This window comes from Dioscorea cayenensis, chromosome 20, assembly GCF_009730915.1.
Source record: "Dioscorea cayenensis subsp. rotundata cultivar TDr96_F1 chromosome 20, TDr96_F1_v2_PseudoChromosome.rev07_lg8_w22 25.fasta, whole genome shotgun sequence".
NCBI lineage: Eukaryota > Viridiplantae > Streptophyta > Magnoliopsida > Dioscoreales > Dioscoreaceae > Dioscorea > Dioscorea cayenensis.
In genome coordinates this window covers 4,619,290-4,636,013 of record NC_052490.1, presented here as the reverse complement: position 1 = coordinate 4,636,013, position 16,724 = coordinate 4,619,290, and the positions used below count along the sequence as shown (strand labels likewise).

General features: G+C 32.5%; 1 non-coding gene across 1 annotated transcript; it reads right to left on the bottom strand.

The window, feature by feature from the left end:
• Window positions 1-15,868: 15,868 nt before the first annotated feature.
• On the bottom strand, window positions 15,869-15,975 carry LOC120252136. The gene has a single exon (XR_005533682.1). It is a non-coding gene; the product is annotated as a small nucleolar RNA R71 (small nucleolar RNA).
• Window positions 15,976-16,724: the final 749 nt, after the last annotated feature.

Genomic DNA, 16,724 nt, shown 5'->3' with positions numbered 1-16,724 from the left:
AAGAAACATAAGATTAAGGTCTTAATTAAAAAATATGACATTATGAAAAGAAATTATATTATTATTGTTTTTATTAAAAAATAGAAGATATTTATGAAAGAAAGCAAAAGATTAGGGTTTTGATTTGGAAATAGGAGGCGCTACAAAATGAAAAAAATAGGATTATGCTTTTTATTCAAAAATTGTACCCATTACAAAAATTAAACATAGGATATGGAATTCTTTTAAAAACATAGTTTAGGTTTTCATTTATGTTATTATTATTATTATAATAACACACCCATGTGGATTCTCCACACGGGCGTGGGTAATTTCCACATGCCCGTGTGGCTTCTCTGGAATTACCATTTTCGGCCGGTCGTGAGCGATGAGCTGCTACAATGATTTTTGCTACATTGTCGCCACAGTGCCCTGCCAAAAAAGACTCCTGAATCCATGCTTTCATCGAGGTAACATAAAGCGGGCACTACGTTTACGTCGTGAGATCATCTTGCTTCTTGAATAAGCAGATCCGTTGGTGAAGATCTTGTTACACAAGCACAAAGCGAGAATACTTAGAATGTAGTCGCCTTTTGTGCCCCTCAAATCATTGTGCTAGCTTGAATACAAGGGAGGTTGGCACACATTCTAGCATCTTGAACCCGACTTATGTCTTGGCGTTTAAAACCTTATCAAGATTTCCTCCGAATGGTGCATTCACGATCCACATTGGCTTCTCTCTCTAACATTCGGGCTCACAACCCCACATGCGCAAAAGAACACAAATACACATGTATTAGCGCTTAAACCTGCTAAAAGTAATGCACATCATAAGGAAAGAACACTTCATATTCTTATCACACAAGCACTTATCGCAATGATGTAGTATTTTTGAATGAAAAATAAGAGACATTATGTAAGGAAAACATAAGTTAGGGGTTTTGATTGAAAAAAATACGAGATTACTATAAGAAAACATAGGATTATGGTTTTGATTAAAAAATATGATAGATTATAAAAATAACATATAATTATTATTTTGATTCAAAATATAAGGCATTCCAAAAAGAAAACATAGGATTAAGATTTTTATTCAAAAATAAGGCATTACGAAAGGAAAATATAGAATTACTGTTTTGATTGAAAGATATGAGACATTTCGAAAAGAAAACATATGATTACAGTTTTAATTAGAAACTCAAAAATAGGGGACATTTCCAAAACAAAACATAAGATCGAGGGTTTGATTAAAAAATAGGATGCATTCTGAAAAGAAAATGTATGATTAAGATTTTTATTCAAAAATAACGGACATTTCCAAAAAAAAGCTTAAGATTAATGTTTTTGATCGAAAAAAATGTAAGACATTTCTAAAAAGAAAACATAATATTCGGGTTTTGCTTGAAAGATAGGATTGGTAATGTTTTCTTTTGGATATTTCTCCTTTTTTCAAAAAAATATGAGACATTTTGAAAAAGAAAATGTAAGATTAGGATTAGGCTTTTGATTGAGAAATATGAGACATTACTATAAGAAAACATTGGATTAAGGTATTGATTAAAAAATAGTAGATATTCTGAAAAAAAAAACCATAAGATTAGGGTTTTGATTGAAAAATATGAAATATTTTGAAAAGAAAATATAGAATTATGGTTTTGAATGCAAATAGGAGACATTACTATAAGTAAACATAGGATTTGGGTTTTGATTGAAAAATAGTAGACATTTTCAAAAGAAAACATAGGATTAGGGTTTTTGACTTAAAAAAATATGAGACATTCCCAAAGCGAAAATGTAAAATTATTTTTTTGATTTAAAAAAATAGCTAACATTTTGATAACAAACAGAGGATTAAGGTTTTAAACAAAAAAATAACGAGAATTCTAAAAAAAGAAAACATAGGAGTAAGACATTTCCAAATTAAAATCTTAATCAAAACACTAATATTTTGTTTTTCAATTTGGAATGTCTCAAATTTTTAATCAAAACCCTAATCCTATATTTTGTCTTTGTAATCTTTGCTAAGTTTTAATCAAAATCTTAATAAGATATTTTCTTTCCGGAATGCCTCATATTTTTGAATCAAAACCCTAATCCTATGTTTTTCTTTTCGGAATGACTACTACTTTTTATTTTCGAAAATTTTCTATTTATTAGTTTCGAATCAAAACTCTAACCTATGCTTCCCAAGGTTGTTAGACCTGGACCAGCCTGGCCGGTTCAACCGGAAAAACCAGGAATCGGCCATATGACCGGTCCGGGCATGTCCTTTGATCCAGGTGTAAGAAAACCGCGTATTAACTCATTGTACTGGTCGGTTTACGCGAAAATCTATAGACCTGGATAACAAATTTAAAAATAAAAATAAAAATAAAAAAGGAAACCAGGGCAATGAACCATGGTGAGAGAAAATGAGGGTGGAAGTGAGATGGCGTAGAAGCAAGAGAGAATCATGGTGGGTGGAAGTGAACACGGAGGCTAGAGGAGATGCAAAAGATGGCCACAGAGGAAATGTGAGGGAGAGGGATCAGCGGCTAGAGGAGATGTAATAGAAGGCAAGACTGAAGATGTGAGGGAGATGGAGAGACGGGGAGAGAGTGTGCATTTTTTTAATTTTAATTTTAATTTTTTGTAAGTCCTGAGTCTAAAGATTGACTTGTCTTGGGACTTTGATATTGGTTTTTTGTAAATATAATATATTTTAAAAAATCAATATGTATAAAACTAAAATTTTGAATATTAAATTTATTATATTTTTAGATATTTTTAAAAACTAATAGAAAAATATAAAATTAAAAATATTTAACTCATTACATTTTTAATTATTAAAATATAAATTATATTATTTTTTTATCATTGTTAATTATCATAATATTTCTTTTAATATTTTTATTATTGACCTCGGCCCATTTTGACCCGGTCAAAACCCATCGATCCACGACTCTTGGACTTAGCCTGGTCAATGCCCGGGCCGGGTCTGATAACCTTGATGCTTCCTTATAGTAATGCCTCTATGTTTTCTTATATTAATGTCACCTATTTATTACTAATGTCATGTTTTCCTTTTGGAATGTCAACTATTTTTTAATCAAAATCTTAATCCTAATAGGTTCCATTCTTATTTTTGAATTTAAACCCTAATCTTATCTTTTGTTTTGCAAATATCCCCTTTTTCGGTTTATAATCAAAATAGAAATTGGGGAAAAATTTTATTCAAATATAGTATTTTTTTATTCAAATATAGTATTTTTTTTATTCAAATATAGTAGGCATTTCAAAAAGAACACATAGGATTATGGTTTTAATTGAAAAATAAGAGACATTGCTATAAGAAAATATAGGAATATGGTTTGGATTTAAAACTGATAAATAGGAGACATTAAGAAATGAAAACATACGATTTGAGTATTGTTTGTAAAATAGGAGACATTCCACTAGGAAAAACATGGGATTAGGATTTTTCATTTTAAAATATACTAGGGATTTTGAAAAGAAAACATGATTATCGTTTTGATTATCATGTAAGTGATAATGCACACCCCGGTATAGAGCAATAAAATTTGGAGTATTTGCATATCCTGCATCCACTAGGTAATATTTATTTGGGGGAACATAGAAGCCTTGTTCGATTGAATGCTGAAGTACTCTAGCATCAGAAGTAGAACCTTCCCAACCAGCTCGAACATATACGAAACATAAGTTAAAATAGCATATGACCATGACATTCTGGGATAATGTTTGTTTTCTATATCTATGATGATCTTGCAATCCCAAAGAAATAGTGATTGGAACATGTGTTCCATCAATAGCACCAATACAATCCTAAAATAAAAAAACCCATAATATTTGTTAAGATAATATATAAAAAAAGTAAATAATAAATAAAAAGACAATATATAAAGATTTCTAACCTTGAAATATGGGAAAAAATGTCTATTATTATAGATAGCTGGTGATCTAGTTGTTGGTGGCAATTCTATATATGTAGTTGCAAGAGTAGTAATAGCTTCAAGCACTTTTTTAAAATAACGGCTAACCGTTTCTGCTGAATGTTGAAAACATTCTTGCACGTCATGATTACTAGCGTCGTGTGCAAGAGTGTACATAAACATTGCTAGTTGTTCCTCGATTGTAACCCTTTTCAAGCTTCAAAAAAGAGATCTTTCGCTCTTAAACAATTATCAAGTGCTTGAAATATATGAGGCTCCATATGAAATTCACGCTTACAACGTGCCTCATGATCTTGAAGAATTTCTTCAATATATGCATCGTCTGTTCATATTGATGTATGACAAGGCCTAGTTTCTGAAATAACAGGAAATAAACTTGGTAAGATAGTGAACATGAATTCGTCATCATCATCATTCATCTTCCTCCATTGCTCCAGATCCATATGGAAAGAAAAGATTTTGAGATGTAAAAATTTAAACTGAAGAGAGATAAGTTTACAAATGGCATAAATGTGTTGGCTTTAAATAGAGAGAAATTGCTAACGGCTAGTTTTTAAATAACTCCAATGACTAGTTTTCAAAAACGCCAACGGCTATATTTGTTTAAAAAACTCTAACGCCTAGTTTCATAGGAATCATTTCTAAATCCTATGAATAAAATTCCTCCAAGAAAATTTCCTATACATCCAAACAGGGCCTAATCCTTTGTGTTCTTTTTGGAATGTCTATTATTTTGTAAACAAAACCCTAATCTTTTGTTTTCTTACAGTAATGTTTCATATTTTTCAATCAAATTCCTAGTCTTATGTTTTTTTTGGAAATGTCTGCTATTTTTTGAATGGAAACAATAATCCTACATTTTCTTTTCTTAATGCTTCATATTTTTTAATCAAAGCCCTAAGCCCATGTTTTATTTTCGCAATGTCAACTATTTTTCAATCAAAACCTTAATCATATGTTTTCTTATGGCAATATCTGCTATCTTTCCATTAAAACCTGAATTCTACTTTTTCTTTTCTTAATGTCTCCTATTTATCAATTTTGAATCAAAACTCGAATCCTATGTTTTAATTTTCAAATGTGTCATTCTTTTGAATCGAAACCCTGATCCTAAAATTTCTTTTGGGAATCTCTGCCTATGTTTAATCTTCATCATGTCACATATTTTTCAATCAAAACCCTAATCCTATATTTTCTTTTTGGATTAGGGGACATTTTGAAACCCTAATACAAAGATTTCTTTGTGGAATGTCTCCTATTTTTGTCTCAAGACCCTAATCTTTTTTCTCCAGAATGTCTGCTATTTTTTATCCAAACCCGAATTTTATGTTTTCTTTTAGGAATGTCTACTATTTTTTAATCGATACAATAGTCCTATGTTTTATGATAGTAATGTCTCATATTTTTCAATCAAGACCATAATCCTATGATTTCCTTTCAGAATGACACTATATTTGAATTAAAACCCTAATCCAATGTTTTCTTTTCACAATGTCTCCTATCTTTCAATCAAAACCCGAATCCTATGTTTTATTTTCTTACCGTCCCCTATTTATTAGTTTTCATTCAAAACCCGAATAATACCTTTCAAAAATATTTTTTTTGAAATGTCTCATATTTGTTAATCAAACCACTAATCCTATGTTTTTTTGGAATTCCTCTTATTTTTTTAATCAAAACACTAATAGTATGTTTTCTTATAGTAATGTCTCCTATATTTTATATTTGTAATGCCACCTATTAATCAACCAAAACAGTAATTCTATGTTTTTTTTTTCAGAATGCCTCCTATTTATGGGTTTCTCAATCAAAACCCTAATCCTTTGTTTCCTGTTTAGAATGTCTACAATTTTGTAAACAAAACCCTAATCCTATGTTTTCTTACAGTAATGTTTAATTTTTTTCAACCAAATTCCTAGTCTTATGTTTTTTTTTTTTTGGAAATGTCTGTTATTTTTTAATGGAAACAAAAATCCTATGTTTTCCTTTCATAGTATCTAATATACTTTTTGAAATGTTTTTTTTCTCATATTTTTAAAAAATAGATCAGAAAGAAAAACAAAGGATTATGGTTTAGATCGAAAATTTTGAGACATTCCAAAAAAAATAATCAGATTAGGATATGATTAAAAATTAGCAGATTAGGGTTCTAATTCAAAAATAGGAATGGCTCCTATTAGGATTACAGTTTTGATTGAATAAAAAAAGTAGATAATGTAGAAAGAAAATATAAAATTATTGATTAAAAGAAGACATTTGGAAAACATTCTGATAAAAACACTAATAAAAAAGATAGGTGATGTCCCCTATTTTTAGGTTTTTAATCAAAACCCTAATCCTATGTTTTCTTTTTGGAATACCTACAATATTTGAATCTAAATCATAATCCTATGGTTTTTTATAGTACTGTCTTATATTTTTCAATCAAAACCCGAATCCCATGTTTTTTTTTTTGGAATGGCTTCTATTTTTTGGAATGGTTTTTCATGTAGTAATGTCTCCTGTAGTTTAATAAAAACCCTAATATTATGTTTTCTGTTACTAAATGTCTACTATTTCTAGTCAAAATCCTAATCATATGGTTTTTTAGAGTAATGTCTTTTTAGTTTTGAATCAAAACCCTAATCTAATTTTTCATTCTAGAATATAGGACTAGTGTTTTGATTTAAACATACGAGACATTCTGACCCTAATCCTTTTTTTTTTTCTAAAGTCTCTCATATTGTTCAATGAAAACCCTAATCCTATGTTTTCTTTTCTTAATGACTCCTATTTTTAATTTTGAATCAAAACCCTAATCCTATGTTTTTTCTTTTCGGAATGTCTACAATATTTTAATCAAAACCCGAATCCTACCTTTTAAAACATGAATCTTATGTTTTTTTTTTGGAATGTGTCCTATTTTTCAATTAAAAACCTATTCATTTCTTTTTTAAATAGGATTAGGAATTAGGGTTTTAAAGCAATTTATATCGATATCCAAAGTATAAAGGAGACGGATATTTGTTGACTTTACTTTGAATAAAAAAATTTGAATACCTAAAATTGTAGTCATTTTCTTTTTATCTTTCCTCGTGGTCAATATTCTCATTTTCTATTAACTCCAAGCTTGACATATTTCATTTTATTATGAGGTATTTGCAATTTGCGAGGGTCGTTATAGCTAAAAATTTGTTTAATCGATACAAATTGTAACCCAGATCTTGCGGATTATTTATCGATAGCCTCAGACCAATCAATTGAATATTAACTAAAGTGACCCCATCCCCAATGGTCCATAGATTGGACTCTAATCCTATGATTACTTTTGAGAATGCCAGCAAAATTATGGTTTCAATTTAAAAACCTAACCTACATTTTCTTTTTGGAATGTCTCCTATTTTTAAAAAACGTAATAATTTCTTTTATTTTTGGAATGTGCACTATTTATCACAACATTACTTATAAATAGGAGACATTAAGAAAAGAAAAAAATTGGATTTGGGTTTTTAATCAAAACCGTAATCCTATGTTTTCATTTCGAGTTGCCTACTATATTTGAATCGGAACCCTAATCCAACTATATTTTATAGTTTTGAATCAAAACACTAATCATATGTTTTTATTCGGAATGTCCCATCTTTTTTAATAAAAACTGTAATCCTATATGTTTTCTTAATGTCTCCAATTTTCTAATCAAAAACCTAATATTGTCGTTTGTTTGGGGAATATCTCCTATTTTCTAATCAAAACAATAATCCTATGTTTTCATTTCGTAATGTCTCATATTTTTCAATCAAAAACCTAATCTTGTGTTTTGTTATTTCGCAATGACTTATTTTTAATTGAAACCCTAATCATATGTTTTTCTTTTCGTAATGTCTACTATTTTTGAATCAAGACACATATCCTATGTTTTTTTTTTTAAATTGTATGCTATTTTTTATCAAAACAATAATTGTATATTTTCTATTGGAATGGCTCCTATTTTTGAATCATAAACAAAATCCTATGTTTTAATTTTGGAATATCTACTATTTTTTAATCAATACTTTAATCCTATGTTTTCTTATAGTAATGTGTTCTATATTCAATCAAAACCTGTATTCTATGTTTTTGATTCTTAATGTATCTTTTTTTTTAAATAAAAACCTGAATCCTATGTTTTTCTTTTCTTAATGTCTACTAATTTTGAATCAAAGCATTACTCTTATATTTTCTTTTCATAATGCCTCCTATTTTTGAATCAAGACACTAATCCTATGTTTTTCTTTTCACAATGTCTACAATTTTTGAATCAAAAGAATAATCCTATGTTTTATTATCATAATGTCTCCTAATTTTCAATCAAAACATTAATCCAATTTTTTCTATTCAGAATAGATACTATATTTGAATCAAAACAATAATCCGATGTTTTTTTCATAATGGCTCCTATCTTTTAATAAAAACCCTAATCCTATGTTTTCTTTTCTTAATGTCTCCTATTTATCAGTTTTGAATGACAAATATAATCGTATGTTTTCTTTTTGAATTGTCTAATTTCTTTAAATTAAAACATTAATCCTAATTTTTATTTTGGGAATCTCTACCTTTTTTTTTCGTTATGTCTCATATTTTGCAATCATAACCCTAATTCTATGTTCTCTTTTTAGATCAGGGGACATTGCAAAATCCTAATACTCAGTTTTTTTTTGGAATGCCTCCTATCTTTTTGGAATGTCTCCTATTTTCGAATCAAAACCACAATCTTTTCTTTTCATTTATGTATGTCCGCTATTTTTGATCAAAACACTAATCTTATCTTTTCTTTTGGTAATGTTTACTATTTTTTAATCAAAACCCTAATCCTATGTTTTATTATAGTAATGTCTTCGAATTTTCAATCAAAACGCTAATCATATATTTTTTTCAGAATGCATGCTATATTTGAATAAAAAACATAACCCTATGTTTTATTTTGAGAATGCCTTCTATGTTTCAAACAAAACCCGAATCATTTGTTTTCTTTTCTTAATGTCTCCTATTTATCAATTTCTAATCAAAAAACTAATCTAATCTTTTAAAATTATGGTTTTCTTTTTAGACAATCTAATATTTTTTTTTTTGTCAAAACCATAATTTTATGGTTTATTTTTGTTTTTTACTATATTTAAATCAATACCCTAATCCTATGGTTTTCTTTTCCTTAATCAAAACCCAAATCCTATATTTTGTATTTTAAATGTCCCCTATTTATATATTTTGAATCATAACCCTAACTTATCTTTTTTTTTTAATGTCTACTATTTTTTAATCAAAAACCTAATCCTATATTTTCTTATATTAATGTCTCACATCTTTCAATTGAAACCCGAATCCTATTTTTTCTTTTGTTAATGCCTACTATGTTTGAATCAAAACAAAAATCCTATGTTTTCTTTACATAATGTCAGCTATTTCTTAATCAAAACCCCAATCTTATGTTATCTTTTCGTAATGCCTCCTATTTTTGCATCGAAACTCTAATCCTATGTTTTCTTTTCGGAATGCTTCCTATTTCTGAATAAAAGCACTAAGCCTATGTTTTAATTTCGCAATGTCTACTATTTTTCAATCAAAACCTTTATACTATGTTTTCTTGTCGCAATATCTCCTATCTTTCCATCAAAATGCGAATACCATTTTTTCTTTTCTTAATGTCTCCTATTTATTAGTTTTAAAACAAAACTCGAATCCTTTGTTTTTGTTTTGGAATGTCTCACTCTTTTGAATCAAAACCCTGATCCTAAAATTTCTTTTGGGAATCTCTGCCTATGTTTTATCTTCATAAGGACACACATTTTTCAATCAAAACCCTAATCCTATATTTTCTTTTTGGATTACGGGACATTTTGAAACCCTAATCCAAAGATTTCTTTTCGGAATGTCTGCTATTTTTTTGTCTCAAAATCCTAATCTAATGTTTGTTGTTTTTTATCCAAACCCTAATTTTATGTTTTCTTTTAGGAATGACTACTATTTTTTAATCAAAACCCTAGTCCTATGTTTTCTTATAGTAGTGTCTCATATTTTTAAATCAAAACCATAATCCTATTATTTCTTTTCAGAATGCCTACAATATTTGAATTAAAACCTTAATCCTATGTTTTCTTTTGACAATGTCTCCTATCTTTCAGATAAGTGCTTGTGCGATAAGAATGCAAAGCGTTCTTTCCTTATGATTTGCATTACTTTTGTCAGGTTTTAGCATTAATATGTGTGCATCTATGTTCTTTTATACAGATTGGGTTGTGAAGACGAAAGTGAGAGAAAGAAGCCAATGTGGACCATAAATGCACCAATGTTGGAAGAAATCTTGCTAAAGTTCAAATGCGAAGTCATAGGTCGGATGCGAGACGCTAGAGTGTGTGCCAACCTCTTTATAATTCAGTTAGCACAACCAATTGGAGGGGCATAAGGGCAGTCACACTTTAGCGTTCCTACTTGTGCACATAGAACAAGATCTCTACCAACTTGTCTGTTAATGAAGAAGCAAAGCGATCCACGATGTGGACGTGTGCCCGTCTACGTTACCTCGATGAAATCATGAAATCGGGAATACTTCGTGCTGGGTTGTAGTAGGATTTATTAACAACCAGCCGAAGAAACAAGAAACAGAGAAGCCACACGGGCGTGTGGAATTTACACATGCCCGTGCGTTATTTCCACTGGGCTGTGTGGAGTCTCACAGGGGCGTGTGAAATCCCGATTCCAGCCCCTATTTAAAGCCGAATCTGCCTCGATTTCAGTATCTTTTGTTCATCTTCTATTCTATCTTTCCCCCATCTTGAGAGAAGGCTGCAGCTAGGGTTTGGAGAGGTATTGGCAAGGTCTTGGAGGAGGTTCTACGGCTCCGACATCACGTCTCATTAGGAAGAAGGTTGGTAAGGGAGCCTCTGACAAAGGCGTATCTTATACCGGACGAGGAGATCGCGCGACGAGTAGAGGACTCTCCACAAGACCATCGACACGACCATCGAGGGGGTTTTCTTATGGATTGTTTATCTTTGCACTTGATTTCATTATCGTTTGTATTAAACATCATGGAGAGCTAAACCCCTAGTGGGTATTTGGGTATTTGTGAACCCTAGGATGTATTAGTCTCTTAGAATCTCTTTATTATGCTTTCAATTAATTGATGTGTTTGTGAGTTCCAATTTTGAATGCTTGTTGTTTGAATACTCCTTTAGAGTGACACTAGGGTTGAGAGTTCACCCGGTTATCCTTGTGAGTGAGTGACACACCACAAGGGTTAGATGAAGCTTGATTGGAGAGGGTTGAGAGGGTGAGTCGAGAGGTACAGGAGCATCCCCTTTCCACTCCGGTGTGATAGATTCTTCCTCCGTTCCTCGAGTTCTTTGCGGCCACAATAGAGTGAATGGGCTAAGGGATGATCCTCCGCTGGGGCCTAGTTGCGAGTGCAATGGAGTGAAGTGTTGAGGTGATTTTAGCATCTAGGGCTTAATTGTGGGTAGGGACCTTCCGCCTGGACCAAAGGGTTAGGTCTATACATAGGAAAAGATTTATCACTTGGAATCACTAGAGCTCATTGCAATTCTATATGAGTCCGAGGTGTTGAGATTATTCGATTTCTCCTCCGGGACATGTGTAGAATTAGGCATGGTTGACCTTAGGTTTGGGATCATGTATTTAAGGATGTCCACGACTCACAATTGCATTAGTTAGGAAGCATAATAGAGGGCTCTTGCACTTGAAACTATTGTCGTAGGGGGAACAATACCCGGGTACTTTCTCTCTTGTTTATTTCATCTTTTGTTATTTCACATCTTTTGACACACAAATCACTATTCCATCTTTCACCTAGCTAAGAAGCAATATAAGTATTTTTACTCCCTACTCCCTGTGGATACGATACCCCCACTCACCTGGGGATTTATTACTTCGACAACTCCGTGCACTTGCGGAGCAACCTGTCACTTTCAATGAAAACCTAAATCCTATGTTTTTTTTCTTATTTTCCTTTATTTATCAGTTTTCAATCAAAACCCTGATCCTATTTTTGAAAAATATTGTTTTCTTTTCACAATGTCTCTTATTTTTTAAATCAAACATCTAAACTTTTTTTTTTTTGTAATTCCTACTAATTTTTTATTCAAAACACTAATAGTATGTTTTCTTATAGTAATGTGTCCTACATTTTATTTTTGTAATGTCTCCTATTATTCATTTAAAAAACTAATCCTACTTTTCAGAATGCCTCCTATTTATGGTTTTTCAATCAATACACTAATCCTGAATGTCTACTATTTTGTAAACAAAACCCTAATCCTTTGTTTTCTTACAGTAATGTTTCATATTTTTCAATAAAAATCCTAGTCTTATGTTATTTTTTTGGAAATGTCTGCTATTTTTTAATGGAAACGATAATCCTACGTTTTTTTTTTCGGAATGCTTCATATTTTTGAATCAAAGCACTAAGCCTATGCTTTATTTTTGCAATGTCGACTATTTTTCAATCAAAACCTTAATCCTATGTTTTCATGTCGCAATATCTCCTATCTTTCCATCAAAACCTGAATTCTATTTTTTCTTTTCTTAATGCCTTCTATTTATCAATTTTGAATCAAAACTCGAATCCTATATTTTCATTTAGGAATGTCTCATTCTTTTGAATCAAAACCTTGATCCTAAAATATCTTTTTGAAATCTCTGGCTATGTTTTATCTTCATAATGCCACATATTTTTCAATCAAAACCTTAATCCTATATTTTCTCTTTGGATTAGGGGACATTTTGAAACCCTAATACAAAGATTTCTTTTTGGAATGTCTCCTATTTTTTGTCTAAAAACCCTAATATTTTTTTTTTGTTTTTCTGAATGTCTGCTATTTTTTATCCAAACCCTAATTTTATGTTTTCTTTTAAGAATGCCTACTATTTTTTAATCAAAACCATAGTCCTACGTTTTATGATAGTAATGTCTCATACTTTTCAATCAAAACCATAATTCTATGATTTTCTTTCAGAATGGCACTGTAATTGAATTAAAACCCAAGTCCTATGTTTTCTTTCACAATGTCTCCTATCTTTCAATCAAAACCGGAATCCTATGTTTTATTTTCTTATTGTCCCCTATTTATCTATTTTCATTCAAAACCGGAATAATACCTTTTAGGAATATTGTTTTTTTCTAAATCTCTCATATTTTTTTAATCAAACCCCTAATTCTATGCTTTTTTGGAATTCCTCTTGTTTCTTTAATCAAAACACTAATAGTATGTTTTGTTATAGTAATGTCTCCTATGTTTTATTTTTGTAATGCCTCTTATTATTCAACAAAACACTAAATCTATGTTTTCTTTTCAGAATGCCTCCTATTTATAAATTTTCAATCAAAATCCTTATCTTTTGTTTTCTTTTTAGAATGTCTACTATTTTGTAAACAAAATCCTAATCCTATTTTTATTATAGTAATGTTATTTTTCAATCAAATTCCTAGTCTTATGTTTTTTTTGAAAATGTCCGTTATTTTTAAATGGAAACAATAAGCCTATGTTTTCCTTTCTTAGTATCTCATATCTCATATACTTTTTGAAATGTTTTCTTTTTCTCATATTTTTGCAAAAAATATAAGAGAAAAAAACATAGGATTATGGTTTTGATAAAAAATTTTGAGAGATTCCGGAAAAAAAAATCAGATTAGGATTTGATTAAAAATTAGCAGATTAGGGTTCTAATTCAAAAATAGGAATGACTGCTATTATGATTACAGTTTTGATAAGTGCTTGTGTGATAAAAATGCGAAGCGTTCTTTCCTTATGATTTGCATTACTTTTGTCGGGTTTTAGCATTAATATGTGTGCATCTATGTTCTTTTACGTAGAATGGGTTGTGAAGACGAATGTTAGAGAAAGAAGTCAATGTGGATCATAATGCACCAATGTTGGAGGAAATCTTGCTAAGGTTCAAACGCGAAGACATAGGTCGGATGCAAGACGCTAGAGTGTGTGCCAACCTCTTTATAATTCAGTTAGCACAACCAATTAGAGGGGCACAAGGGCAGTCACACTTAAGCGTTCCGACTTGTGCACATATAACAAGATCTTTACCAACTTATTCGTTAATAAAGATAGCAAAGTGATCCATAACGTGAACGTGTGCCCGTTTACATTACCTCGATGAAATCATGGAATCAGGAATACTTCGTGTTGGGGTTGTAGCAGGATTTATTGACAGCTAGCCGAAGAAGCAGGAAACAGAGAAGCCACACGGGCATGTGGAATTTACACACGCCCGTGCGTTATTTCTACAGGGCCGTGTGGAGTTTCACACGGGCGTGTGATATCCCGATTCCAGCCCTATTTAAAGCTGAATCAGCCTCGATTTCAGCATCTTCTGTTCTATCTTTTCTCCATCTTTCCCCCATCTTGAGAGAAGGCTGCGGCTAGGATTTTGAGAGGTATTGGCAAGGTCTTGGAGGAGGTTCTACGGCTCCGACATCGCATCTCATTAGGAAGAAGGTTGGTAAGGGAACCTCTGACAAAGGCGTATCTTATAACGAACGAGAAGATCGCGTGACGAGTAGAGGACTCTCCACAAGACCATCAACATGACTATCGAGGGGGTTTTCCTATGGATTGTTTATCTTTACATTTGATTTCATTATCGTTTGTATTAAACTCCATGAAAAGCTAAACCCCTAGTGGGTATTTTGGTATTTGTGAACCCTAGGATGTATTAGTTTCTTTGAATCTCTTTATTATGCTTTCAATTAATTGATGTGTTTGTGAGTTCCAATCTTGAATGCTTGTTGTTTGAATACTCCCTTAGAGTGACACTAGGGTTGAGAGTTCACCCGGTTATCCTTATGAGTGAGTGACACACCACGAGGCTATACGAGTGCGAGGTGTTGAGATTGTTCTATTTCTTCTCCGGGACATGTGTAGAATTAGGCATGGTTGACCTTAGGTTTGGGATCATGTTTTTAAGGATATCCACGACTCATCATCACATTAGTTAGGAAGTATAATAGAGGGTTCTTGCACTTGAAACTATTGTCCTAGGGGGAGCAATACCCGGGTACCCCATCTTTATCGATTGGCTTACCTTCTCTTTACTCGCATTTTCTCTCTTGCTTATTTTTATCTTGTTACTTCACATCTTTTGACACAGAAATCACTATTCCATCTTTCACTTAGCTAAGAAGCAATATAAGTATTTTTACTCCCTACTCCCTGTGGATACGATACCCCTACTCACTTGGGGATTATTACTTCGACAACTCCGTGCACTTGCGGAGCGCCTTGTTAAGTTTTTGGCGCCGTTGCCGGGAAGTAGGCGTTTAGAGATACTTTGCATTTTTGTTTTCTTAGCTATTTACCCATTCATTCTATTTGACATATTCTTTTCTATCATCATTCTGATATGTTTTCTTTCCTTTGTGCAACTTCAGGTTGATGACCCAAGGGAACCCCTCCATATTGATCGAAGGAGATCCCGAGCTTGAAATAACACTTAGAAGAAAAGGGAAAGAACCTGTGGAAGAACCGTCTAATTTAGCTGATTTGGTAGTTGAAGATTTAGACAATATGGCAGAACAGAATGAGCAGCAGAGCACACTCTCTGATTATGCTAGACCTTCAGTTTTGGGGACACAATCGAGTATTGTGCGTCCCCCGATTATAGCTCAGAATCTCGAGTTGAAGCCGGCATTCATCCACATGTTGCAGCAATCCACACAGTTTAATGGTTTGGCCGATGAGGATCCAAACAGTCACATAGAGAACTTTCTTGAGGTGTGTGATATGCTCAAGATCAACGGAATAACGGATGATGCCATCAAGTTGAGAGCCTTCCCATTTTCCCTAAAGGGGAGAGCAAAGCAATGGCTACACTCATTACCTAAAGCCTCGATCACCACATGGGAGGAGATGGTAGAAGCTTTTCTTGGCCGTTATTTCCCACCCGGAAAATCTGCAAAGCTTATTAATGAGATCTCATCCTTTGTATATTCGGAATTAGAGTCTCTATTTGAGACGTGGGAAAGGTTCAAGGAGCTCCTTCGCAAATGCCCACAACACGGATTCCCGGAGTGGATGATTGTTCAGACCTTTTACAATGGTTTGAATCCGAGTACGCGGCAACTTTTGGATGCAGCAGCAGGAGATACCTTAGGTAGCAAGACCCCCGATGAAGCTCGACAACTGATTGAAGAAATGGGTCTAAATAGCTACCAGTGGAATGTTCGAGAGAAGAAGAAAGTGGCCGGACTCCATAGATTGATGCGGTAACGTCATTGGTAGCTCAAGTTGAATCATTGAGTAAGAAGTTTGATGTCCTAACTGCAAATATAGTGGCGGCTGTGACAACATGTAATGGATGCGGAGGGGGACATGCTTCCTCCGATTGCCCGATCTCCATTGGTGGTGTATCTTCGGTGGAGAACGTTGATTTTGTGGGTAATGCAATGAGGAACCAAGGGAATCCATATAGCATCACCTACAATCCGGGTTAGAAGAATCATCCCAATTTTTCATGGAGCAACCAAGGTCCACAGAAGGCCATGGGGCCGCCGGGTTTCCAACAACAACATGCCCCAAATGTCGAGAACAGAGTTAATGGCTTGGAGACCCGCATGACCAACTTAGAGAAGGCCTTGACCAGATTTGTCCAATCCTCGAATTCAAGGTTTGAATAAGTTGAGGCCACACTTCGCAATCACACTGCATCCTTGCACAATCTTGAGAACCAAGTCGGACAAATTACGAAGTCTCTAGCGAAAAGACCACAAGGAAGTTTACCGAGCAACACTGAGATGAATCCTAGAGAGCAATT